At 36.9% G+C, this 25,965-nt stretch overlaps 1 protein-coding gene and 1 pseudogene across 2 annotated transcripts in view; one reads left to right on the forward strand and one right to left on the reverse strand.

Annotated features, from left to right (window-relative positions):
- SEMA3E (semaphorin 3E) overlaps window positions 1-25,965 on the reverse strand; it is a 246,189-nt gene that overhangs the window by 147,817 nt on the left and 72,407 nt on the right. The window lies entirely within an intron of this gene.
- On the forward strand, window positions 3,378-3,845 carry LOC118545585 (small ribosomal subunit protein uS9 pseudogene; annotated as a pseudogene).

The following is a 25,965-nucleotide window of genomic DNA, read 5'->3' on the forward strand; positions in this document are numbered from 1 at the left end:
ATTTGGCATTTGCAATTATATGAAAGTTTTATTTTAGCATACACAATCAATAAAATATAAGTTACAATCAGTCTGCCCTAATAGCTGCCTAATATTATAACTCTTCTTCTCAAGCACCTAAGGTTATCATTTTATTCCAATATAAATATTTATTTCTGCTTTGTAAGAAAATCAAAAAAGTAACAACTTAGGGAAACTCCTAAATCTTAGTTTGTTTTAAACAGTAAGTATTCTGTGTGTATATGCTTGATTGGAATATTTCTACTGTAGATGTCTTCGAATACTTGTTTTTCTTTCATGTTTGTATGACATTTATTACTTATTTGTAATTTATTTTCTAATTTTGAATAGATACTAAGTATGAAAACGCATACTTTTAAGAAACCAAAATATTTTACTTAACATTTTATTCTTTTGTTGTAAAAATTATGGTGGAAAGATTTGTTTTTTCTTTGATTAATCTGAACCACCTTAAGACATAAGATTGACACCTATGAAAATAATTTCAACATGAATATCTGCAATCCACTGTTGCATATGGCCATGCTCAGGAGATGGGACATTTAGCTTTTGGCTTTCAAACCAACACATGATAAACGTGACTTTTTAAAAATTGGCATGTGTTCCTGTTATTTCTTCTGGGTAAAAGCATGTACAAATTAAGGAAACATGAAGGAGATGTTTCAATGCAAATTTTAAGACAACATTTAAAAAAAAATCTGGGATTTTTCTTAGCATTTGAGGTTTCTTTATTTCACCACATCTTTACTTTTCTTGTTATAGTCTTTGACTATTTTTTTTTTTTAATTTAAAGACAGAAAATGGAGCTAGGAAGCTGTTCTCACATTCTAGGAAATAGGATTTAATGAACATTGACAGACATGAGAATTTAGGAAACCCATATTCAACTGCCTTTCCCCTCCAGAAATGAGTATTTTCAAAGTACCTCTCTCATTTTCAATGTCTCTCTCTGACACATTCGATGTCTCAGTGTCTTCAGGCATGAGCTTCAAGAGGGCACACACCAAGTCTGCTCATTCTACTTTTAGAGAGAGGCACTTAGCAGAGTGATTGGCATATAAGAATACAGAGAAAGTCAATTATCATATGGTTTCACTTACTTGTGGAACATAAGGGATAGCATGGTGGATATTAGGAGAAGGAAGGGAAAAATGAAGGGGGGCGAATCGGAAGGAGAGATGAACCATGAGAGACCATGGACTCTGAGAAACAAACAGGGTTTTAGAGGGGAGGGGGGAGGGGGGATGGGTTAGCCCGGTGATGGGTATTAAGGAGGGCACATTCTGCATAGAGCACTGGGTGTTATACGAAAACAATGGATCGTGGATCACTACATCAAAAACTAATGATGTATTGTATGGTGACTAAAATAACATTTAAAAAAAGCAACTGATTAAAAAAAAGAATTCAATAAGCAGTTTCTAAAAGTATGAATGAATAAATGTATGAATGGACTGCATAATAACATATAGCAAAATGTAACCTTTTCTTTATGAGGAGAAAGGAGTTTGCTATGCCGGAAACAATCTAACCAGGAATCTTGAAACATGGGATCTACTTTCTTCCCTGCACTTAATGTCTCTGACTTGCTCTCAACACTTCAGTTTAATAAGAAAACAAAAAGGGGAGAGATGATTGTCTACGACTTTGAAGTCCTTTCTAGTTTTTAGGCATAATCTAGGTGAGATTCTTACCCATTTCAAAAAACAAAAATAAAATAAATATAAGGTACAGTCTTGCTTTGCTTGTGTGAATTTATTAGTAAATGTGATCTGTAAGGTAAGGAACTGTGATCTGTAAGGTAAGGAACTCTCACCAGCACATCTGTTCTGTATCTTTAATGCAGATGAATTAATTTTCACATGGTTTTCTCATTCACCCCCTACAAACCTCTAGGATTTCTTCCTCCCCCAAACAGGAATAACTATACCAAAAAGCCATTCGATAATAACTTCCTTCCATATCTTTCCCTCCTTTTCTTTCTCCCCCTCAACCTAACATTGCCTGAATTTCCTTAGGGCATCGTGGAGTCCCAGAATTTACAATCGAAAAGAAAACCTCCCCTTTCTCACCTCAATTCATGTTTGAGTCACATGTGGAAAGAAAACAAGCAAGGTCAGGACACAGGAGAAGAGAGGAAAACAAATGCCACAAAGATCCTTCGTCTGAGACAAGACAGGGTGAGGTGTTTCAAGTCCCTCTTTCACCTAAACCAAGGGTGAAAGATTATTTCACCCCAGGGGAAGTTAACCTTCATGTGAAACTTCCTTCTCTTTTCTTATTCTGCTTAACCGAGATATGAATAATTAAAAAGGCAGAAAAGGAAAAGTAGTGAGTTAGTGGTACTGTTGTCAGTCAGATGGCCTAGGCACTACAGAGGGGTAAGATCCTCGGCTGCCTGCCTTTCCAGCTGTGCTGTAGGTCATGGTCCTCAAGAGGAGCTCACTTTCCTTTGTAATATCCATGATGGCATTTCTGGAAGTCTTCTTGCCTCTGGAGTTCTCCTCTTTACCCCAAGTGCTATCAACGATTCAAATATTATTCTACGTAACAAATTCCAAAGGAAGTCAGTGTAGCTCCCCTTTTAAGTCAATGCAAATTTTAGGTAATTTAATGCAGCTTTCAAACTTCTTACACCATGCTCATGGGTAACAAATAGATTTCACTCCACAGCCAATACACACATAGACATAAAATATGTATCTGAAAACAAGGTTTCACAAAACAGTTCGTACCCTTACTACATGCAATACGTACACGTTGATATTTCCTGATTTTTTTTTTTTTTTGGAATCCCAGATCTAAAAAATAAATGAAACACTTGGCAGGGCCAATTAAATCACAATCTCTTTGGAGTAAGGAGCAGGTATTAAGTTTTTTAGGACATTCCCCCAGGTGATTCCCATGCGTTAAGTAACTTTGGGACCCACCCTTCCAAAGGGTTTTCAGGTGAATCTCTTGGATTTTTGAGTAATATGATCTTATCATTTGTAAATAAGCTTATATCTTTCCATCTACAATCATACTTTTGTTTCTTGTTTTATTGTACTTCCCAGAACTTCTTTTTTTAAGATTATTTGAGAGAGAGAGCGCGCGCTCCCGCAAGCAGGCAGCAAGCATGGGGGGTAGGGGCTGAGGGAGAGAATCTTCCAGCAGGCTCCCCCAGAGCGAGAGCCCCACCTGAGGCCCCATCTCACAACCCTGAGATCGTGACCTGAGCCGAAAACAAGAGGCCAATGCTTAACCGACTGAGCCACCCAGGCGCCCCCCAGAATGTTTAAAAGAATATGAAAGAGTAATAGAAACAAGCATCTATTTAAAAATAAAACAAAAACTGGCATTTTTCAGTTGCGGAGCTGCAAGGTGAGAAACTCTTGTCTATGCCTGCAGCCAGGCAGTCCAAGGGACGTCTGCAGTCTATGCATGTCTTCGGATACAAGAAAACCGCCACACCGTGGCACACTGCAAACGTGGGAAATGCCTCATCAAAAGGAGCGTGAGGCCCCTAATCCAGCCATACTTGCTTCAATAGAAGCTACTGGACCTGTTCTGCTTCTGCGCAATGAGCTCTTCGCAGGTGAGGACCTCCGAGTCTGCGTGAAGCGAGTGGTCACGTGGCCCAGATTTCTACACTCGCCACTTCATCTCATATTGGAGAGTAGCCCATTACCAGCGACACATGGGTGAGGCTTCCAGGAGATCTATCAGAGACATCCGCATCCAATATGACCAGATCCTGCTGGTAGCTGATCCCCGTTGCTGCTAATCCAGGAAAGTTTGGAGGCCTTGGTGCCCGTGCTTGCTACCAGATATCCTACAAATAAACCCTTCGTAATAAACAGTGGCTGGGGAATTTAAGCTTGCACAGATAAATAAAACTCTGATTGTGGTCTATAAATTGATTGCATATTCTATTAAACAGTCACAATTCACAGTTTGTAAATACACTGATCTAGAACTGGAGTCCGCGAACTACGGCCCAGGGGCCAAATGAAGTCTGCCACCCGTTTTGTAAATAAAGGTGTTCTGGCGCACAACCACACCACGTTTTAATGCATGATCTCTGCCTGCCTTCATGCCAACGGTGGCAGAATTGAGTAGTTGTGACAGAGATTATATGACCCACAAAGTCTAACCTATTTCTTACCTGACTTTACAGAAAGTTGCCCCCACCCCCCCTCCCGCGCGCCTGGTGAAAGTAAGTATTTTGCCTAAGGTCAGGAAGGGTGGAATTAGGTTAAAAAGCTAAGAGGTTAGAAAAGGAATCAGAATCCGAATTTTGAGTAGTCTTGGATTTCAAACTAGGGACTGGATTTTACTGCAGGAGCAGTAATAAACCATTCCCATGTAGGAGTAAGACTCTTTTCTGATTAACAGTCTCCAGCTGGGTTCTGAAACCCTGAAAATATAGCACATTAGGCAGGGATGGAATTATGTCTTGTTTCGACTGCATTTCTACTCTCTAACAGATCATATTCCCTGTGAATCCACTAACTATGAGCTATGTGCTTCACTCTGTCAAACTCTTGAATTTATAACCTTCCTATTTTTAGATAAAGATTCCTGCCTGAAGTCTCATAACTGAGTTTCATAACTCCAGACCGTATTCAGTAAGCATTAAAGGTAGAGTTCCCTTGTTCTCTAGGGAGCAGTGGTGTTGGGGGTCAACTATGTTTCCTGCCTAAAGCTGGTGTGGTGTTGACCGTACATAAAATAAGCAGCAAGCCCATTAAATTAAAGGTGGTCAAGAGACCAGTAAAAGAATGTTAATTAATTCATTAAGCTGACATGGTAAACATTTACACTATTCATCTATCTATTAAATATATTTGGCTTTCAGTTATCACAGTAGCCATAGAGTTCTTAAAAGCAACTTCGATTGTATTCACACTTGCTTCAAAGATAGCATTAAAGACCTGTCATTGACCTTGAGAATGACTAAGGCCACATTGTTCTGATGTTATAATCTAAAGCTGCACTTAACGTATCTTTTCATATTCTAAAAGGTATGGTAAGACATATGCTTGAGGCAAAAGGTCTCAATTAATTATTTTAATGTTTCATTTTCTTTGCCAGGTGGGTTTTATTAACAGGGAGAGATTAGAAAAATAGATCTTCACAACATGCAGTAGATAAATATATTTAGCTTACAAATAAAGGTCCTATAAATGGTTTATGAAAAGATATCTAGGAGAAAAAAAATTCCAAACCTAAATTATAATTAAATTTGCATTATACATAAAGAAAATGAAGGTGGTTTCAAAGAGAGTGGTTATGTGTCAAAAGAGAGACGTGAAGAATGCAGAAAGATTAATAAAACCAAGCAGGATCTCATTAATCAAACATCTCCAAGTGGAACAAATGATTTGATTTGAATTTGCCTCTATATACACCAATGATGGAATCTGCTTTTTTTGTGAAGCAGCCAAAATGTCAGCTTGATAAATGGGGTGATTTTTTCAAAAGTACCTACGCTGTAGTTTTTTACTATGTTGATGAATGTAATAGTAAAACTAAGATTAATTATTTGTTTAAAAATCTAAATAAAGCTTTGATCACTTTGACTAAGAAGATTTGATTTTTTTAATGAATTGACCAAATAAAAACTTTAAACTGAATGTTTAAGGGATTGAGCATACAGGGAAATAACCACAGCATGAAACAATTTAATTTGGCCAGAAAAACATCTTAGACCAACTAAGACAAATATCTGTTACTAATACCATATTTAGGATTTTGAATAATTGATAACAATTTCTAAAAACAGAGTAACTGCCTATATATTTCCGGTGTGGTATAAACATGGTTGAGGAATGTTTGTTTCTTTTTACCTGAATCACATGAAAAATATGATAAAAATGAATGTCCAAGCCTACCTAAAACAAAAGAAGTAAGCAAATAATCAAAAAAACAAAAAACAAATAAAAACAAAACCAAAACCAAAACCAAAACCAAAAACCTGTCAGTTAACCATCTGACTTTGGCTTGGTCATGATCTCAGGGTTCTGGGATCAAGCCCCATGTCAGGCTCACCACTGAATCTGCTTGTCCCTCTCCCTCTGCTGCTATCCCCACTCGTGCTCTATCTCTCTCTCAAATAAATAAATAAAATCTTAAAAAATTGTTTAAAAAACCTTGCTCACTATAAAACAGCTCACTTTTTAAATAACCAGATACACTGAGATAGTTTTGAAAACCCTTGCAAACTTTACAATAACAATTTGAGATTATTGCCAAATGAATATAACTACCTAAAACAAAACAACAGAAACAAACAACAACAAAACAGTATTCCTGGTACTGTTAATAACATCCCCAGTAGGGTGCCTGGGTGGCTCAGTTGGTTAAGGGGCTGCCTTCTGCTTAGGTCATGATCCCAGGACCCTGGGATGGAGCCCTGCATGGAGTCCTCCATGGAGCTCCACACTGGGCTCCCTGCTCCCTCTCCCTCTGCCCCTCATGTGAGCACTCTCTCTCTCTCTCTCTCAAATAAATAAATAAAATCTTTAAAAAAGCAAAACAAAACAAAAAACAACAAAAAACATCCTCAGTGACACTGATCTCACTGGCAACCTAGTAAAGGAATAACTTTTGTTGCTAATTTTATTATAGGTTTTCTGTGAAAATATCCAGTATTTAGTTTCTATTTTATTCAAACTTATACATTGTTACGGACTAAATTTTGTCCCCCCAAAATTCATACATGGAAACCCTAACCCCCCAATGTGTATTTGGAGATAGGGCTTTTGGGAGGTAATTAAGGTTAAATGAGCTCGTAAGGGTGGGCCCTAATCCAATAGGACTGGTGGGCTTATAAGAGAGCAAGATCTCCCTCCCCACCTCCTCACCAGGTGAGGACAGAGCAAGAAGGCAGCCAACTAAAAGCAAGGAAAAGAATGCTCACCAGAAACTAAATTTTGATCTTGGACTCCCCAGCCTCCAGAACTGTGAGAAATAAATACATTTCTGTTGCTTAATCTATCCTGCCTATGGTATTTTGTTATAGCAGTCCAAGCTAAAACATCCATGTTCACACTTTTTTTTTTTTTTTTAAAGATTTTATTTGACAGAGAGAGAGAAAGAGACAGCGAGAGAGGGAACACAAGCAGGGGGAGTGGGAGAGGGAGAAGCAAGCTTCCCTGAGAGCAGGGAGCCCGATGGAGGGCTCCATCCCAGGACCCCGGGATCATGACCTGAGCTGAAGGCAGACGCCCAAGAACTGAGCCACCCAGGCGCCCCACATGTTCACACTTTAAATAGTCAAGTAATTCTGCAATATTTGTTATGAAAAATAGCCATACCTCCACATTGCACCTCTCCCTACACTCCAATTCCCAATCATTAGAGCAGTGATTTTTAACTAGGGAAAACCAACCCTCCCTCCACCCCCTGATCCTTGGGGGCCATTTGGCAATGTCCTGAGACATTTTGGTTACCGCCAATGGGGGAAAGGAGAGAGGGTTGCTATTGACATCTAGTGGGTAGAGGCCATAATGCTTTCAAACCTTTTGCAATGTTCAGGATACTCTGCACAACCAAGAACCATCTGGCCCAAAATGTCAATAATGCCCAGGTTGAGGGACACTGATTTATAGGGAGTTGCTTTTAAGCTATAACTTTTTAATGTTTATCTTCAAATCTCTAAATAAGATGGCTGTTTTGCCTTTTCTTAATTTTTCTTTTTTAAAATAGTTTTATTAAGGTACAATGCACATACCATACAACTGTGTATGTATATACATACGTATGGCAAGTGTATGATTAAATGGTTTTTTAGTATATTCACAGATAAGTGTAATTATAACCACAGTCAATTTTAGAACACTTTCATCACCTCGGAAAGAAATCCCATGCCCCATACTCTCTACCCCTGCCCCAGCCCTACAACCACTAATCTATTTTCTATCAATTTCCCTATTCGTATGAATGGAATCATACAATATGCAGACTTTTTGTGACTGGCTTTTTTCACTTAGCATGTTTGCAAGGTTTATCTAAGTAGCAGCATGTGTCACTACTTCCTCCTATTGTGTAAATATGCCACATTCTGTTTATCCAGTTCTTCCATTGATGGACATCTGGGATGTTTCCACTTTTTGGCTATTATGGATAATGCTACTATAAACATGTATGTACAAGTTTCTGTGTGGACATATGCTTTCATTTCTCTTGGGTATATACCCAGAATTGCTGGGTCATATGGTAACTCTATGCTTAGTCATTTGAGGAGCTGTTAGCTGTTTTCCAAAGAAGCTGGAATGTACATTTTACATTTCACATTTACATTTTACAACGTAAAATGGTGTGGGTGAGAGATCTGATTCCTGCACATCCTGACCAGCGTTTATCTTTTTGATTCTGGCCATCCTAGCGGGAGTAAAGTATTATCATATCGAAGTTTTAATTTGCATTTCCCTGATGACGAATGATGTTGAGCATCTTTTCATGTGCTTACTGGCCATTTGTATATCTTCCTCGGAGAAATGTCTATTAAGATTTCTATCTGCCTCTCCTATCGCAGCAACCCCCATCATGAACATGCACACATATTGGAAGAGAATACAAACTGTGCTCTTGTTAAATCAATGTTTGTTACCACATTCTTAGATTCTTATAACTATATAAACATTTTCAACAGCTGAATCATTTAGTTTAGTATAATGTCATAACTTCCCCCCACAGAATCATTATCTTATTATTTCCTTCTATGTAACTTCTCATTGCCATATCTCAGAAATCTTTCTCAGTTGTTATCAATCTCCTGTCAATACATTAAAATCAGTTTTCTCTTCTTGAATAAATATCTTCTGGAGCCATCTGACCTCCTCTAGGTCAGCTACACGAATATTATCTGGGGATCTCTGTTCACAATCACCTGGGAATTCCCTTCCCTCTCTTAAGTTAAAGACTGGTTTCCTGGATCGCCTGACTCTCACTTTCTTGGCATTCTCTCTTGCCCTAGAAGGCATCCTCAATAGCTTCCTGGGCAAGTGTACATGGGAAGCAAAATTAGTGAGAGTTTACTTCATTCTATTCTTCCATTTCACTGATAATTTGGTCAGGAGTAGAATTCAGGGTTGGAAATGATTTTACCTCAGAGCTTGGAAGAAAGCAGTTTACTGTCTTCTAGCTTTGTACTGCGATTGGAAAGTCCCACACCATTCTAGGGCACTTGTCCTTTGTATGAAACTGTTCTTGTCTTCTGGAAGTGTTTGGGATCTTCTCTTGATCCCAGTACTTTAAAATTTAATAATTCAATTTGGATATTTTCATCCTTTACACTAGCCTTTCAATTCTAGGAAATATTCTTTAATTATTTTATTATTTCCTTTTCTTTGTCTCCATCTGCTTGTCTTTCTGTTCTTTTATTGGGATTTCTCTAATCCTATGTCCAACTCACCTACTGATTTTTTTTTTCAATATCAAATATTTAATGTAAAGAACTCTTTTTTGCTCTGATTTTTTATTTTTATTTTTATTTTTTTATTTTTTTAAACACTTTTTTTTTTTTAAAGATTTTTATTTATTTATTTAACAGAGATAGAGAGAGAGCACAAGTAGGCAGAGCGGCAGACAGAGGGAGAGGGAGAAGCAGGCTCTCCGCTGAGCAGGGAGCCCGATGCGGGGCTCGATCCCAGGACCCTGGGATCATGACCTGAGCTGAAGGCAGCCGCTTAACCAACTGAGCCACTCACGCGCCCCTGCTCTGATTTTTTTAAAAAAAATTTTAAAGATTTATTTATTTGAAGGAGAGAGCATGCGCAGAAGTGCTCAGGCAAGTTGGGGGAGGGCCAGAGGGAGAGGAATAGAGAGAGCCTCAAACCAATTCCCAGCTGAACACAGAGCCCCCTCCTTGGGGCTCAGCCTCATGACACTGAGATCATGACCTGAGCCGAAATCAAGAGCCCAATGCTTAAATGACCGAGCCACCCAGGCGCCCCCATCTCTGATTTTTTTTTTAAGTTGTTTTGTGACTGCCATGAGTCCTCTTATCTCTGAGGATATCAATGAGTTTATTTATTTATTTATTTATTTATTTATTTATTTATTTATTTTTATTTATCCATCCATCCATTAATTGGTTCAGTATCATTGCTTCCACATAACCTCTTTTTTTGCTAACTTTTTTTAATATAACAATCTAGATTCTTTAATTCGAATTCTTATTAAGGCCTTTCCTCAAATACTTGGTGAGTCCCATGACTATCTGCTCATATATGAGACTGGGACACAAAAAAGTTGATTAGAAATGCCAATTGGGTAGGTGGGGCTCTTCAACCGTAGGCTTACAGGGTGGTTTTGTTTGGCAACTTTCTAAGAAAGTATAGAATCTTACCTTTGGACTGGTTTCATTCATCACAAGACTTCTAATATTTTTGTTAGGTAGAGCCTACTGTCAGCCTCTGAGAGCCCAGAGGAAAAGTGAGATGGAATTTCAACATACTAGCAAAATTTCTCTTCATCACCAGATTTTTAGAAGTTACCCTTTCTCTCAACTGTGCCTGGTATCCCCCAGCCAGAAAGTCTCTGCTTAGAAGGGAAGGGGAGTCTAATGTTCTAACTGAATTTTTTTTTCTAAAGATTTTATTTATTTGGGAGAGAGAGAGCACAAGCCAAGCCGGGAGAGGGGCAGAGGGAGAGGGAGGAGTAGATTCTCTGCTGAGCAGGGAGCCCGATGTGGGACTCATCCCAGGACCCTGGAATCATGAGCTGAGCTGAAAGCAGATGCTTAACAGACCGAGCCACCCAGGCGCCCGTGTTCTAATTACTTCTTAAACAGACTTTCAACAGATCCTCCTATGTTAGCCCCACCTTATCCCAATTTCAGATAAACTGGTATTGCTAATTCCTTAACTTTTGGGGTATTCCCTGGTAAATTGCATTTACTCTTTCTTCTTCATTCCAGTTTAGGACTCAGCTTTCTTGATTTGCTCAATCAGTTACCACTTAACTCTTAGGTTTTCAGCCTTCCAAACATTAACGCTGCTAATTCCTCTCTCATTCTCTTTTCATTATTACTGCCATGTTCCCCACCCTTTTCTCTTTTCCTAATGCCATTCTGACCAAATTTTCCATTGGCATTAACAACATCTGAAGTCTGGTTCAATCAATCACATTTAACAAAAAAGCCTTGTTTCTATTTTTTAAGTTAATTTTAATCTCAAAGATGTTGGAGAACAAATTCAATTAGTTCTTCTATGAATTTTTTTTGCATAAAAGGATATGAATATCATTTTAGATATAAAATTGTCCATTAGGCTAATTTTTATCTAAATGTTAATCTAGTAAGCCATATGTGAAACAGTCCTGCTGGTCTTTGAATTGTGAATAATCCAATATATTTTATAAAGATATTTTTCTAAGAACATATATGGTCAAAATATATTTAATAATACTTTTTCCTTAGACGGTGTCTTACTCTATGTCTCTAGGATTCATATATGCATTTTAAATATATCATTCTAAAAACATACTACTTTAATAAATAATGTAAATATTAATGTCCTATCAGAAAGCATAACTTGAAATAGCATGTAATAATTCAACCCAAAAAGCAGAAAGAAGATACAAGATTTTTGTTCCTGTGAGATTATATCCATAACTTTTCATCTTATATTTGATCTTATAATCAACTTAAATTCTTGTCTCTCTCACTAGAGACTTGTTTTATAGTCTTGTCTCTTACACTAGACTGTAAATTCCCAATGAGCAAGGTTTAGGTGGTAATTGGTCTGTTTTCATATGTATTTCTGCCTCTAAGCCACTATAACTCGTATACAGTAGATACTCAAAAAGTTTTTATGAAGTTACCAAATTATAAATTCTGTTATAACCAAATACATAATACATGGATGGATTGACTTTGGGTTTGGGGAAACTGAGACAAATAGATGTAAAGCAGTTTGGACAAGTCAACCACAAAGAAAAAAACAAATCTGTCTTAGATATGGTAGTGAATTTTCATGGATCCTCTGAAATACTGAACTTGTTATTCCAAAAGCAATGATAAGATAAAACTAAATAGATTTCTCTTTGTTTCTTAGACAGGATAAAAAGCCAAATCCATTAGGGGTTACAAGTATTAAAATACTTTGTGATTCCAAGGAGGCTGCGAATATGTCTGGACTAATGCAAACTCAAGTTTGTATTTTTGATTACTCAATATGGTAAAGTTCCAACTCCTATCATTCTCTTAACAAGCTCCTTTGTAATGGGATGTTTGTGATTTAATGGCTCTAGAAAAATAAGGTGATATATATGTAAAAGTGCTTGTGGGGAATCAACAAGCTAAGACAGTTCTATTGCAACTTAACAGTAAATTGATTCCTCCTGGCAGAAGATGACATAAATGGAAAGAAGTGGGGGAAATTGGTTAAATAAGGCTCTTTTCCAAAGCACATGAATTACTTATTTCCCTGGACTTGTCCTGCATGCCTATAAAATGATGCACTAAACAATGTTGACTTAACAGTTGCGAATAATAGGGGTGCCTAGGTGGCTCACTCATTAAGCGTCTTCCTTCGGCTCAGGTCATGGTCCCAGGGTCCTGGGATCCAGCCCCGCATCTCAGGCTCCCTGCTCGGAGGGAACCCTTCTTCTCCCTCTCCCACGCCCCCTGCTTGTGTTCCTGCTCTTGCTATCTCTCTGTCAAATAAATAAATAAAATCTTTAAAAAAAAGGAGTTGTTAATAATACTCCCATTTTTTCTGGGCTATAGTGGAAAAAAAAAACACACAAGCTAAAACCTCTATATCAGGATGATGTTTATACCACTCTAGTTTCAAACTGTTTGTTCAAATTAAAGTTTAAACTTTAATTAGGCCAATAATTCTTTAGTCATTATATTTTCCATTTAACCTTCCTTCTTAAAAATCTTTAAACTGTTGCTTTCTCTTTCCTCTTTCATTGAGTACGATCCTTTTATTTATTTATTTATTTATTTATTTATTTTAGATTTTATTTATTTGACAGAGAGAGACACAGCGAGAGAGGGAACACAAGCAGGTGGAGTGGGAGAGGGAGAAGCAGGCTTCCTGCTGAGCAAGGAGCCTGATGCTGAGCAGGGAGACTGATGCTGAGCAGGGAGACTGATGCGGGGCTCGATCCCACGACCCTGGGATCATGACCTGAGCCGAAGGCAGACGCTTAACGACTGAGCCACCCAGGCATCCCATGTACGATCCTTTTAGAATAAAGATGTTAACCAAAAAAATCCTATAAAGTACCAATTAAATTATTTCCTAAGACTTCATAAGACATTTTGGAAATAGGCACCTGCATAATTGGCTCATAGAAGATACTAACATTTTAAGGGCCTTTAATGGCAGCTGGTTAAAGTATGTTTAAGTGGACTCTACAAAATTCTTTATATTGTTTCCTTCCTTACCTCACCATTTATTAAAAACCCAATTACAGATAATTGAGAACTATAGTGTTTGAACAAATCCAGTGTATGTCCTGTCAAATAATATTCTTTAGAAATGGTGTTACTTCTTCATTCGAGCAGTTACATATATAAATAATAATCAGTTCTAAACCCCAAGGCGATGACTATTTACTGGTATGATTTCTAGGCGACTACAGAGCTGCATTCGGGGAGGCATGAAAGATTCATTGGTGAGAGAAAGCTTTCTGCTAAGCTGGGTTCAGAATTCACTTAGTAATTGCCAGATACTAAGTTCCCACCTGGGTACTCTGTCCTAAGTACTTTACATGCATTATCTTATATACTCATCACAACAACTCAATATGGTATATACTAATTTTTTTTTCATGTTATTCATGGGAAAATGGAGACTTAGAGTTTACTGCTTATACATAGGTAGAGCTGATATTCTAAGACAAGTACCTCTGAATCTGAGCCTTGAAGGTGACTTTCTGAAACTAAGGCAGTAGGGTCTCCTGCTGTGGTTTCATATATTTATATCCCATCTATGTGAGACTCTTCATCTCACTCCTTTTTAAGATTTTATTTATTTATTTATTTATTTATTTATTTATTTATTTATTTATGTGGGAAAAAGAGAGAGAGAGAGAAAAGAGAGAGCACGAGCAGAAAAAGAGGCAAAGGGAAAGGGAGATAGAGAGAGAATCCTAAGCAGACCCTCCCATTGAGTGAGGAGCCTGATGCAGGGCTCGATCTCACAACGCATGAGATCATGACCTGAGCCAAAATCAAGAGTGGGAGGTTTAACCAATTGAGCCACCCAGGCACCCCCATCTCACTCCTTTATAGCTACTTGGAGTAGTTATGTTTTTAAAGCCATGATTCAATAATTTCTTTGACTCGGACAAAAGATGTTAATTGATCAAATTAAAAGTTTTACTTTTTTTCCTAATTCACAGGAAAAATTAGGCTACTAGATAAAATCATCTTCAAACTTAAATTGGTGCTAGCTAATAATCCTACCAGTTGAAAAAATTAATGAGCAAGTATCAAAAATACACTAATAGGAAACTCAGGATCCACTGACCTTTCTAAATCCAACAATTTAATTATGACTTGCTGTTCCCGAAATGAATATTTGAAGATGTGCTTTTATTGTACATCATCTACCCCATTTAGTGTTACACATGTTTGGCAATGGGAGCCATAACTGAGGAAACTCTGCAGGGGGCATTGTCCATTTAGAACTATGTTAATTTGCTAAAATGGCAAATGTTCTTTTTTTTTTTAAACCTTTGATGTCAAGATAAACCTCTGGGGCATGGCTTCACCCAGTTTCTAGTCTTATCCATTTTGAGTCCGTCCTTCCATGCTGCAAAGATGTTTATGAGGCCCTCCATAATGACAGTAGTCTCCTTCCAATCTCCAAATATGCTATTGATTTTTCTTGAAAGCTTTCTAAGCCTCCATTAAACCTGTAGTTTTATAACCAATATGATACTCTTCTTAGGCAAAAATTTTTGTTCAACCCTCCTGGATCAAAACAGTTCAAGAAAAATGGAAACAAAAAATGGTAGAAAGACAGACCATAGTGAAGATAATAAACACATGGGCCAGCAAGAGTCAAACTAGGAAAGTACAGTGCAGGGCCAACTTCTAACAGTTAAGGACCCATGACCCGGCTCCCTTCCCTTTAGTGCAGATAGGCTAGGAGAAAACTGTATGTTAAAACCATTTTCTAGTAATGTAACAGATATATACATAGAAACATTTCTAAGATGACCATTGTTATAACGTATCAACTTTGGATATTGGTTGCTTATATTTTATGTTTTATTTTTTTCATTTTAGAAAAAATTCCACATTCAGCCAATGGAATTAACTGCATTAGTATTTTATAAGATGGTTCCACGAAAGGACCAATATTTATAGGGATCTGTAACCTAAACAATTATAGGTTTACTGGATGATTTGATAACTTATGTAGTTGAATACTGGGTATTTGATGGACTATGTTAAAGATGCACTGCTGTATGTGTGTGTTGGGAGGGCAGAAGGAAGGAGAACATAGTGAGTGCAGGACGAGTGTAGGGTTAGTGGTAGGGTTGGGGTGGGAAAGAGGCCGGGAGTGTATCTTCAAAGGGACAGGTGGAGAGGAGTAAGAACTGGCAAGGACAGAGACCAAGACAAAAAAGACCAACATTTCCTGTTACAGTTTTACTCACAACAAGTCTTACATGCATTTCTGTTTTCTCCAGTAGCTCCTTTAGATTTTACTTTTGCCTCCAGATTAGATTTTTATCAGGGCACCTGGGTGGCTCAGTCAGTTAAGCATCTGCCTTCGGCTCAGGTCACGATCCCAGGGTCCTGGGATCGAGCCCCGAGCCTGTGTTGGGCTCCCTATTTGGCAGGGTGCCTGCTTCTGCCCCTCTCATGCTCTCTAAGAAATACATAGAATCTTAAAAAAAATTAGATTTGTATCAATATCCAATGATGCTCTTTGAAATCACTCTTTATCAGTGTCTCTCAAACTTTTCAATGCTGTTCTCTGAAACCAGGAAGAGATCTCATTGTCCTACCAAGGCTCACAGTCCAATGAAGAATAAACCAGTGATAAATTCATACAGTGCACATTCAGTTATATGTGTACATACCTCCTTAGCAATAAAGATATGGCAAGTATGTGTTCAAAACACCAAACACATTAGTTAAATTGTTACTAAATCCTAGGTCAAAATTCTATTGATAGCTATTTATCTTACTCAAAGTTATTTAAACAAAAAGTGCATGACAAAATAAATTGAAAATGAAATTAAGCAAGCATAATGTCTGATTATGAAACAAGAATGGCAGAAATTGAAAACTATAAGCAACCCAAATGAGGCTGTGAGTTGTCCTACCTAAAATTCCCACCACCTGCCCATATGAGTACACCTTGAGTTTGTAAAGAACTAACAGATGTTAACTGGAGCCAAATTTTTTTCCTAGAATACTGAATTAGAGTCCTAATTATATTCCAATTGATATTATAATTCCATTTATGAGTAAATAATATATAATAATATAGTTTTATTATGGATAGGTTCATAATATTTATGAGTTTTACTATTTTATGTATGAATAATTTATAGTTTCATTTTTCGCAAACTTTAACAAGTCATACTTTAGGTTATTTGCAATTAACATTTAAGCAGAGTCAGAAATCACAGTATATGGAACTGTACTTTATTTACCCATAGGTATCACACAGGGCTTGAGATTCCAAGACCAGTTCATCAACGTGCCACTCGCAGAACCATTGGTCTGTAATCTTCCCTTGTTTATCTTGTTTGCAAACCTGTTGCTAAAATTTTAGCAGAAAGCCTAGACTTCATGCAAAAATACCATCAACTCCAATTTTGGTATGAGTGTGCTTTCTCTTCACAAAAGAACCACCCATTCTGCCATTTTCACAGTCTACCTGAGGTAACTCATGGTAGTTTGGTCAGACATACTTTGCTATAAACACCCCCCAAATGAAGAATGTATGGTATTATTTTATTCTTATCAAATTATGTTTCAAGATTTATGTTTAACCTTAGCAAACTGGCTACTTGTCAAAATCTCCTGGTTGTTGCTAGAGGCGGTGGTTATTAGGTCTGTCTAAAACAAACACAGGCCAAGGCAAATTTTCTTCCACCCACAGTGTGGCAGAGGGGTATATCCTAGCTTTCAGCTGCCAGGTGAGGCAAGCTGCCAGACCCCAGCAGGCTTACTAAGGCAGACATATGAAAAAATGCAGCCACTCTGATGCTAGAGTAATCATCAATCTTTCAACAGAAAATAAAATACGTAAGAATGAGGAATTAGTAGCATTTCCCAGTCTGGATGAGGTTGCCAACTCCAGACGGGTGAACTTTCCTACCCGCAATAGAATATCTTCTTCCATATCTGGCTCCAGGAAGTCCAAGATGGGCTCACAAACCAGAGCTTCAGTTTCCTTTACTTCCTGCCTTTGTTCCAGGATGAATTTTCTCTACTCCTTTAACACACTCTGTCTATCCCCAGGCCTTTCCTTTCTCCATGTTCATACCTATGTGTAAGAGCATTTGGAGAAATGGAGAACTGAGATGAACTTGTTCACTTCTCACACACACTGATGTTCTAATTCTGCAGGGCATTAAAAATATTTAATCAATTTAAGTTTGCTCCACCTTAGAGCCCTACTTTAAGTTTTGCAGTGCTTGTTAGAAATGAGTCAATGTATAAAGGTCTGTGATTTGCTCCTTTCCCACTCCCAGATTTTTTTTTAAGAAATTATGAGTATTACAGTACTCTAGTTAGGCATAAAAATAACTCATTATTTATCTAACTAAAATTATATATGACTCTGATTCTACGAAAAAGGAAGGAGTTTCAATTTAATGCACTATTGAGACTCCTTCCCTCTCTATAGAGTCTTGAGAAGATCCTCAGGGTCTTTCATATCCGGACAGAACATTTTGTGGGCATATTCTCTGGTTTTGGATCCACACTCATCACCTCTAAAAGGTTTGTGGTTCCGGGGTGCATAGTCCCTTAATAGGATGTTTAGCCCTCTGGTGTTTCCGAAACTTGGGCATCAAGATTCTTACTGAGGCTGAGAAGCCTGGCGCCTAGAGCACCTAAGTGCATTCTCCCTAAGTATACCATGCAGCATTTTCCTCTTAGGTCTGAACCTCTTAGGTCTGATCCCTGGAGAGAGACAAATGAGGAAAGTAGGAGTCCCCACTAGGGACAAATAATGAAAGTAGGATGCCCCAACTCCCTGGACCTTCTGAACTAAGGACTTTTCTCACTCACAAATTCAACTCCTACCTCTCCCAGTCTAAGCATAAACCCTCAGTATTTTATGTTTTGGAAAACAAAAGCCAGGAAGAGGGCTTATCTTCGTTTAGTAACTTCTTTCATTCCTATATATGCCCCCGAGACAAAGGAATGTAAAAGCGTGGCTACCTTCTGGGAATTTAGAAATATAAAAATAGAACAAAACAGAAACCATACCTTATTTTAAACTATATTTCTTTTCTCACCAATAATAGAAATTTTCAATAATGAAATTTATATTCTACCACATAACAGAAGTGATTTTCCAGTCATATGGAAACATTTTTATCAATAACCACACCCCCACCAAATTGTCTTTGTAACTCTCTTTCATTTATGATGTATTTTATCATGCTATCTCATTTAATTGCTCAAAGAACCAGTACTATCCTCATTATCTATAAATATTCCAGTACTGTGACTATAACCTTTGGAAAACTATAGCATTATCTAAACGTTTATTCACATAGCCTGTGACCCAGCAATTCCACTTCTAAATATATATCCGAAAAAACGGTCATATATATCCATCAGGAGGCATATGACAATTTTTTTAACATCATGTTTATAGCACCAAAAAAAATAAAAATAGCCCAAATGTCCGTTAAAAAATGATGGCTGTATAAATTATATAAAGTATATGCAGCAGTGAAAATGAATGAAATATGGCTTCTCTCTACAATGCTAAAGATTCCTTAAAACGTAATATTGAATAAAATAAAAACACATAATAGAAGAACACAAAGATGATGATACTGCTTTTATAAAGCACAAAACCAAGCAAAATTAAACTATCTAAGGATAATTATTTTTAAAGGGTAAGAATAAAACATAAAATTCAGGATAATAATCACCTCTCAGAATAAATTAAGAAGAGTTAGGGAAAGAGCACACAGGTAGATGACATAGAACAGAGAGGGTTTAGATCTTAAAGTGGGTAAGAGGTTCACATGTATACATGTTTTATAATTCATAATACAACTTATTCATACTAAAACATTTACGTACATCAATAAATATGGAGAACTCAGAGCTTTGTTTTCCTTGTACTTTTCATAAAATATGACCAAGAGTAATCTCAGAGAAGGGTTTCTTAAGTTTGGCACTATTGTCATTTTGGGACAGATAATTTTTTTTTTTTTTAAGATTTTATTTATTTATTTGACACAGAGAGACACAGCGAGAGAGGGAACACAAGCAGGGGGAGTGGGAGAGGGAGAAGCAGGCTTCCCGTGGAGCAGGGAGCCCGATGCGGGGCTCGATCCCAGGACCCTGGGATCATGACCTGAGCCGAAGGCAGACGCTTAACGACTGAGCCACCCAGGCGCCTGGGCCAGATAATTTTTTTGTGATGTGAAGCTGTTTGCATTGTAAAATGTTTAGCAGCATCCCTGGTCTCTGCTCACTAGATACTAGTAGCAAGCTCCCAACTGTAACAGTCAAAAATGTCTCTTGATATTGCCAAATATCTCTTGGTGGCAAAATCACTCTAGGTTGAGACCTGTGTCTTAGAGGGATAGATTGTGTGGAATTCACATGAAACAAAGCCAAACTCACTTGTAGCCAAATGCTGAACACTAAAAGCCCTGGTACTATCACTATTACACATACACACCTTGTGTTTTATATTAGACATACTATTTTTAATTTGTCACGGTATCTTTGTATTATATATGAAGAACATCTCAAAAGAATCTACAATGACCATGCACTTTGATACCCTACTGTAGTTCTGCCTCTGAAAAATATATACTCTTCCCCTCATTTATGAACTTGCACACATTATTCTGTCTGCCAAGAATGACTTCTATCTCTACCCAAGTAACTGCCATTCTGACCCCTATGTCTTCCACTTAGTATTCGACTACACTATTATTAGTGGGAATTTCCAGCTTCCTCCAGTTAATTTCTTCAAAGTTAGTACCATGTCTTCTTCATCTTTATATTACCAAAGCTTAGCTTAGTATCTGGCCTCAGTAAGTAATAAATACATACCTGTTGAACATGTATGAATGACTAAATGAATTAATTGATTTTAGGGCTTTGCTTACTCCAAAACAGCTGACAAAACCCATCAGAAAGAATCATTTCTGCCTCTTATTCAATATTGAAAATGTAAATTAAACAGATTTTAACACTATTTTTTATTTAACTATTAATTAACTACTTAACTTTTATTTAAATATTTCTCATGATGTCTGTAAGTTTATAGTTACATAGACAAAGTTAGCAATTGACAGGGTTCAGGACATGTTACCCCAAATTATGGCACCTTGGCATACTGAATCTCTTAAGCTGAAGGAACTGGGGAATGGCAGATGTTGGAAGGACTCTGAGGCTTCTTTCCTGAAGCAGCTAAGACTCTCACATGGGAGGTGCCCTTCCTACCCCAGAGGAAAGGAGCATCAGTGTCTCTAAAGATGAGGAATGCTGAGAGGAATTCGAATAAACAGGCCTTGCTAAGTATCCCCCCAGTTCACTGCACTTAGCTCATATCCTTTTGCCCACAACTTTCCGCTTTTCATCAAACCTAGCATAAAAAATGCTCAGGTTTAACCCACCTCTTTGCGTCTTCATTTCCTTATGAAGGCTCCTGTGCCCCATAAAACTTATATTAAATATATTTGTATGCTTTCCTCTTGTTAATCTGTGTTTTGTTATGGAGCCCAAGGTGAGAAACTAGAAGAGTGGAAGAAAAAGATTTCTTTCTTCTTCACCTACACAATCCTAATCCATAAATTAAATAGACAATCTCTTGATGACTCATCTTTGAAAAACTATGTAATGTCTCTTTTAGGTCAAGATTTTTATATTGTATCATGTAAATTTTCAAAAGAGTTGAGAAAACAGTACTATGAATCCCCATGCACTTACGATTTGAATCTAATGATTTTGCCCTAAATGCTCTTCCTAGTCTTTCTGATTTTATTTTCTTTGTTAAATTATTATTTCTAAAGTCCATGTATCACAAGTATTTCCCTCCTGAATATTAAGTGTACAAGTCTAAAGCACTTAAATATGTCAATAATTTATTCTCAGAATCATATAATCATATGTTAACAGAAACTAAGAAATAAACACAATGAACCTCTTTTACGACATGGTTTTAACCCAGAGTCATGCATTTTGTATGTATAAAGCAATTTGTTTTGCATTTTATGACTAAAATGATGATTATTGGCTTTCTATGTAAAAATCATTGTGAAAATTTGTAATTTCTTCTAAGATTTTAACAGTAATCTTAAATCAGGGTTGTCAAATTAACAAGAAATTGAATGATAAATCCACATAAAAAAGCTTTAACCAAACTGCTTGACATCAGGCAGCACGTATGCTTGAGAATAGATATGAGCATCCAGTAAGTCTTCCCAAATCTATATAGAGCTGAACCAGTTTCGTGGGCCATTCTAGAAATGTAGATAAACTTGAAAAAATGGAAGAGGAAAGACAGGTGTTGGGACTTAAAAACAAAATCCAGTTTACAAAACGTAATATGTCAATAGTTTCCAAATCCAGTAATAATAAGAGCAATTATTTGGCCACTTAAGGTAAAAGAAGGGAAAGTCTCTCACGCATTACTCTTAATGCATAATTTTAGAGCATTCAGTTTATAAAAAGCATCAACACTTTCTTAAACACTTTGAAGACTTGGATTTCTTATAGAAACAATTCAGTGCAATAGAAAACATTTAAATGTAAGTGGAATAATCATTCTTTCCACAGAATAGATGCAGCTTTGAATCATCAAGCGAACACTACTCTTCTTGTTGTCATTTATTGTGGACTAAAAATTCATTTCGCCAAAAAAATTATTTTGCTCTGACATTAAGTAGAGGAGTAAATCTAATGCTGGTTTGCTTTCTGCCTCAGAAAGTCTGTGAATGACCCAGGACTCCAAGATGGCCTCAGTCGTACCAGTGAAGGAGAAGAAGCTCTTGGATGTGAAACTAGGAGAGCTGCCCAGCTGGATACTGATGCGGGATTTCACCCCTAAGGGCACTGCTGGAGCATTTCAAAGAGGTTACTACCGGTATTACAACAAGTATGTCCATGTGAAGAAAGGGGGTGTTGCTGGGATTTCTATGGTGCTGGCATCTTATGTGCTTTCAACTACTGTCCTCGTAGTTACAAGGAACTCAAACACGAGCAAGCGGCTACGCAAGTACCACTGAAGAGGGCCCAGTGTGGAGGCACATTCGGCATTCCTGACCATGACCTTTGCCTGGCACCCTTGAATCCTTTCATATTCTAATTCAGAATTAACATCCAATAAAAGATGACTGGTACTTGGAAAAAAAGAAAAAGTTTGTGGATGAGTGTGTTACTTTTTCCTCCTCCCCCCCCCATTTAAATGGGTTTGAAAGAACAAAGTACATGGTAAACGTCACAGCATTTTTTTCCCCACTAGAGACATAAACATACGTGTTTTATCAGCTAAAATTATCTATATCCTGGATTATTTCTATTACCTTTGCTATTTACCTACTCATTTCTCTCACTAGAGGCAAATATGTTTCCCATGTAAGAAACTGATGTACAGTACAATCACGATTTGCCCATGTCTCCGTGCAAATCAATGAAAGAATAAGCTCATATAACTTTTACAGATGGAAAGACCCCTAGAGATAGTCTGGTTTACCCATTTTATACCTGAGGAAACTAGATCTCCATTTTGCATCCTCACAATGCCTTCTCTCTCTCTCTTTTTTTTTTCCTGGATATACTAACTTCTACCATGTGTTAGCAAATTCTATTTGCTTTTTATTACTAAATTTATGTAACAATTATATTTATTATGTTTCTTTAATTATATGCATTTCAATTAAAATGAACCTTACCTAATTTTCATTGGGCAGGTAAAAGATAAGTAATTCGTATTAATTTACAATTAGGACATAAAATCAAAACAATCACTACTACACATTTTCAACATAAGTATTAAGAGTTTATGTTGATATAGTTTAATCAATTAACAAAGCACATTAAGATAGGATTTTATCATAATCAGTGTTCTTATTATGGGAAATAAAATTAATACTATCTAATTCACATTACAAACATTTCAATGCTCATTATTTCCAATTTAAAAATATTAAATGGTGTTCACTAATTATCATGAATGTCAGTAATTAAGGAACTCTCAAGGGATTCAAATAGTTATTTTGAACAAACATTAGTTAATATTTAACAAATTATTCAAGAAAATTCTTTCACGAGTTTCTATAAATTAAAACAGTAAGTTACATTCTATAATTTATGTCAGTAAAGATGCTGACAGTTGTACAGAGGGAAGAAATATATTCCTATCTCCTCCTACTCCTCTGAAGAATGACATCATTATGGCTGCTGGCTGTGTCTCTTTAGAATAAAGGTTAGCTGGTTAAATGGACACTACTCTGTTCTCCATCTTCCTCATTAAAAATTACTCTTGAAGGGAGGTATGAGGCAAACTCTAGTTTTATTCCAAGGAATAAAGCATTATCACTTCATTCAAAATGTGTAAAATAGGATTCTAAAATAATTAGCTTTATTTGTACATCTACATAAAGTTGTTAAACCCAGTAACATGGCTTTCCTAAATCAACATCATTTAGAGGAATAAACATTTTTTTTGTGCACTCAAGTTGTAGGAAAAAATTGAGGTCCTCATACAAATAAGCCCTCCATTTAACTTGTTAACTAAAATACATTTATAATAACTTTCATAATATTTGTAATTTAGCAATCTGGGAAAGTAGATGTAATGTATAGTAAACAATTTCAATAAATGATGAGGGAAAGCCTTGAGATAAATCAAGCCAGCAAAAAAGAAAAAGACAGGGGGGCGCCTGGGTGGCTCAGATGGTTAAGCGTCTGCCTTCGGCTCAGGTCATGATCCCAGGGTCCTGGGATCGAGTCCCACATCGGGCTCCCGGCTCAGCGGGGAGCCTGCTTCTCCCTCTGACCCTCTCCCCTCTCATGCTGTTTCTCTCTCGCTCGCTCTCTAAAAAATAAATAAATAAAATCTTTAAAAAAAAAAGAAAAAAAAAAAAAAAAAGAAAAAGACAAAAATTTGAAGATATTACCAGAGATGGTTAAGATTTTATGTGTCATCTTGACTGGGCCATGGGATGCACAGACATTTGGTCAAACATTATTCTGCCTGTGTCTGTGAGAGTACTTTTGGATAAGATTAACAGATGAATCTACAGACCTAGGGAGGCAGATTGCCCTCCCTAATGAGGGTGGGCCTCATCCAATCAATTAAAATCCAGAATAGAACAAAGATGCTGAGTAAGAGAGACTCCACCTATTTCACTGCTTGAGCTGGAATCTGAGCTGACTATATATCTATTTTTTGCCTTTGGATGTGAACTGAAAAATTGGTGCTTCTTGAGTCTCCAGCCTGCTGATTTGCAGACTGGAACTACACCATCAGCCTCCTGAGTCTCCAGCTTGCCAATTGCAGATCTTGAGACTTCTCAGCCTCCACAATTACATGAGCCAATTCCTTATAATAAGTCTCTTTCTCTATCCATCCTGTTGGTTCTGTTTCTCTGAAGAACCCTGACTAATACATCACCAAAGGTGCCCTATTCTACCATAAGTAATAATTCAGGTAACAAACTTGAAAAAATACCAACCTTGATTTTTCAAAACAACATATTTTCCATATTGTTTTAATTTATAGGGCTGGTCCCAAGATTTTACTGAATAACTTTTTTGTGGTCGTCTATGCTACTGGTATTTGGTTTCAAAAGACAAATATAGCACTGTTTAAAGAGCATTTCTTTAGTAGTCCTTTAAAATATAAAATGTGGCATTTGGGGAGGGAAAGATAGTTATAAAAATATACATTTATCCACTTTTCAAAAATTGCAGTTGTCAAATTATAAAGCAGGAAAACAATAATAGAGCCACTAATATTAGCAGAGATGTATTCCAGATGGGTTTTTAAATTATGGCTATATTTTAGAACTGAACTCAGTATTTTAATACATTTTAATAAAAATATGGTAGAGAATCAATGCTATCATGACAAACCACAATAAAATGAGGTAATAATCTTTCTATTTCAGCATTCTAAAAATGGAAGATTAAAATTCTTATCTTTAGTATTATTAGTAATGACTAATAACATGTCATGTCACTACAAAAATCAAATTTTCAAGAAACGCAAAATATTTTCTTTAATAAAAAAAGAAATACAACATAAATCAAATACAAGCTTCCTATTTTGGCTCTCTTTTTGGCTTTCCTTGAGTTGTTAACTGCAGTTCATCACTTGAAAGTGATGGTTAGTCTACCTTACTTGGGTTCACAGGTTTCAAATAAAGTATAAATTTCACCAGCTACATGGTAAATTGATGATTGAAGCCTATTCTGGTGTTTAATCACCATAAATAAGCATCACTAATTATTGCTCTTCTTTGTATCAATTTTGATGTAGCAAGAACAGTAGGAGACTTGGAACAAGAGAACAAGCCCAAATCCTCGTTGGGACGGTTGAGAGCTATGGTAGCACAGGAAGGTCACCTTCTTTTTTTTTTTTTTTTTTTTTTTAAAGATTTTATTTATTTATTTGAGACAGAGAGAATGAGAGAGAGAGAGCACATGAGAGGGGGGAGGGTCAGAGGGAGAAGCAGGCTCCCTGCCGAGCAGGGAGCCCGATGTGGGACTCGATCCCTGGACTCCAGGATCATGACCTGAGCCAAAGGCAGTTGCTTAACCAA

This window comes from Halichoerus grypus, chromosome 12, assembly GCF_964656455.1.
Source record: "Halichoerus grypus chromosome 12, mHalGry1.hap1.1, whole genome shotgun sequence".
Taxonomy (NCBI): Eukaryota; Metazoa; Chordata; class Mammalia; order Carnivora; family Phocidae; genus Halichoerus; species Halichoerus grypus.